We start from the raw sequence: 3473 nt of genomic DNA, 5'->3' as shown, positions 1-3473 counted from the left end.
TTCTTTGTCTGAAGGGATTAAGAATCTATGTCCCTTCTCCACTGCCTCTTCCCCATCTGCTGGCTAGACATGGATGCCCAGGTTGACCTTGGAAGACTTGAATGACTTTGTGAAGCAGACTAGCACACTCACCACCTCACCCCACAGCACTGACCAAGAACACTTGCATTGAACTAGAGGGTAGACAAGAAATAAGTTTTTATTCTATTAAGCTATTGAAATTTCAGAGTTTGACTGTTTTAGAAGCTAATATAATCCTAACAAATATAGATGGATATCATTGAAACTGTAAAAATAGTGACAGAATGAAGAGCTTTCTGGTAGAGGTGGCATAAGGAGTAAAGGCACAGAGGTGAGAAATCACTAAAAAAGGTGTAATTATAGATAAGCCTAAATATTAGGATATTTATCCATACAATGGAGGATTTTGAATGCCACAATGTGTATTCATATTTAATTTATAACACAGTAGAGAACTGTTGAAAAATTAAGAGTATTTATATATTCAAAGGCATTCATGTAATGATTTTTAAATATTTACTTAAGTATACCACATCTCATTGAAGAAAGGATTATAGCAGCTTTTGAGCTATTAATTCCAGCAGTGGTGTGTAGGAAGAATTGGACTGAGAAGAGAGAGGAAGACAGAACCTCACATAAAAGGATATTAGAATACTTGTCTAAATTAGGGATCTGCAAACCTCTCTTAAGAGCAAGATAATAAATATTTCAGGCTTGCAGGCCACAGTCTGTTGCAACTACTCAACCCTCCCTTTGTAGAATGAAAGCAGTCATAGACAATATGTAAATGAATAGGCATGGATGTGTTTCAATAAAACTTTACTTACCAAAACAGTTGGTTGGCCCATGGGCTTGAGTTTGCCCCCCTGGTATAGAAGGAAGAGTAACAAGACTTCAACTATGGGGATAAGGAGGAAAGGAATGTGACACATATTTAGAAGTCAATCAAATAGAACTTGCCTTGTTTGTGTAGCACTTACCATGTTGACTCTAATAATCAACATACTTCTTTCTCTGCCACTAGACTAGGAGCTCTGTGAAGTAAAGGCTCAATTGCATTCACCTTTGTATTGAGAAAATAATAAGTACTCAGTGAAATATTTGTTTAATTAATTGGATAAATTTTGACTGATTGAATATGAAGTGTGAGAAAGAATTAGCAAAGATCCAGAGGGTATCAGTGTCTAGTAAGCTTGGGTGAATGGAAAATAATCATGCCATTATTAGAAATGAGGGCCGGCCCGGTGGCGCACTCAGTAGAGTGCGGCGCTTGGGAGTGCGGCGGCGCTCCCGCCGAGGGTTCGGATCCCATATAGAGACCGGTCCGCTCACTGGTTGAGCGCAGTGCGGGCGCGACACCGAGGGTTGCGATCCCTTTGCTGGTCACGGTACAGCTCACTGGTTGAGCGCAGTGCGGGCGCGACACCGAGGGTTGCGATCCCGTTGCTGGTCACGGTACAGGTGCAACACCGAGGGTTGCAATCCCGTTGCCGGTCGCGGTACGGGCGTGACACTGAGGGTTGCGATCCCGTTACCGGTCACGAAAAAGGACAAAAAGGAAAAAAAACAAAAAAAGAAATGTTCATGACTTTGAACAATGTATTTAACCCTTCTACACCTGGATGTCCCAAAGGCATCTCAAAATTAGCAGATATAAAATGCCACATTTGTTTTTTCTTCCTCCTCTACCCCAAAATCTGGTCTTCTGTTGTTCTCCATTTTCATCAATGTCTTTGCTGGAAACAGACAGTCTTGTTCCTTAGTGGAATAAAGTGAACACAATTTGGGAGGAAATCTAAGTCTTCAGACACTCCTGTGGGTCCTATCTTCAAACTGGCTAGAAGACCATGGTCTGTGACAAAAGTTGGTCCAGGTGTGTTGACAGACCCCAGTATTCCTTCCTATGATATGAATTAAGTTAATGAAAACTCAAGGAAAGGACCAGAGAAAACTGTCTTCTTCTTTGGTGGATCCAGATTTCAGGCAGATGAGGGGACCACCTTCATCCTGTGCTTTGGAGAGCGACAGAAAATTTAGAGACAGGAAATTGGGGAGAAGTCAGAGAGACCTTGCCGCTGCTTCTTTATTCCAGCATGTCAAAGCACCCTATTCTGGGGTAACAGCTTCCTGCACTTCAACATAGGAAAATAAAATGAATCTTTGACCATAAATCAGATTATCTGAAGTCTATTCAGTGAATACCTGTATATCCCCATCTCCAAAGAATCTCCAAACTATCCCTTTTTTCTATAGGCCCCTTCCTGGTAGTCAGGATTTTAAACATCACCTCTTTGGAATTAAGCTACAAAATGGAGGGGCCCTGCTTTTCCCTTATAGTTCCTTTAACGTCTCCTGCCTTACTATCCAGATTGCAACCATTACTCCAAAAAAGGAATGAGCATGCTGTTTTCTAGATCTTGTCATGGGTACCACTAATTGAATTAATGAGATCACTCAGTCTCTTAGTACCAGTTTCCCTAGGATGGCAAATTGTTTAGATCCATCACTCTGATGGCTCTGCCTCTTTCTCTACCAACATCTCATATGTAGACATTCCCCTAACTAGTGTAATACTATATGTGGACTCTACTATGCTTACCAGGCATTACTGGGAATTTCTGATTACAAAAGAAAACCCATTATTCAGCTTGGAGAATGAACAATGAGAGAATGAGGTACAACAGACAAGTGGCATTTTACTTCTGGCTTTCTGCATTCTTTCAAAGTAAAATGCTACAATAGCCATTTAATAAGCTATTTAGAATTTATCCCTTAACTCAGATGAATACTGGATAAATTTCTGAATTCCTTTTCAATCTAATAGTAAGCTTCCAGGCTCAATGGACAGTAAAGTCAGTGGAATTAGTCATGGCAATTTCACACACCAGATGTGCTGCTTTGTCCATATATGTAGAAAAGTTGTGCTTTCCTTCAATATGAGTGCAGAGACCAAGTATTATAATTTTTTTTATCTTTGATATCATTTTGCACTGACCAATTTTGGCTCCTTCAACACTGAAATAATAGTTTTCATTTACTGGAAATAAAGAACTTAACAGTTTTGTATTCATAAGTTACACATTATTGTGTTCTGAAACTTATAAATAATTTGATTTGTAAAGTTGCACTGACCAATTTTGGCTCCTTCAACACTGAAATAATAGTTTTCATTTACTGGAAATAAGGAACTTAACAGTTTTGTATTCATAAGTTACACATTATTGTGGTCTGAAACTTATAAATAATTTGATTTGTAAAAATGTTTAGATTATCCTCACTTTGGGGAGGGGGAGGGGCTTCGAGAGTAATTGGGTAGGTGACACAAAATAAATTATGTTTTGTAATGATGAATATGCTAATAATATTGTTTGTCATCACATACACAAATACTGATAGTCAACCCTATACCCCATAAATACATATAATCAAAAATAAACAAATTAATTTAATTA

The sequence above is a fragment of the Galeopterus variegatus genome, unplaced genomic scaffold (genome assembly GCF_000696425.1).
Source record: "Galeopterus variegatus unplaced genomic scaffold, G_variegatus-3.0.2 Scaffold3181, whole genome shotgun sequence".
Classification (NCBI taxonomy): Eukaryota; Metazoa; Chordata; class Mammalia; order Dermoptera; family Cynocephalidae; genus Galeopterus; species Galeopterus variegatus.
The sequence above is the reverse complement of the archived record's forward strand: the minus strand, read 5'-3'. Positions refer to the sequence as shown.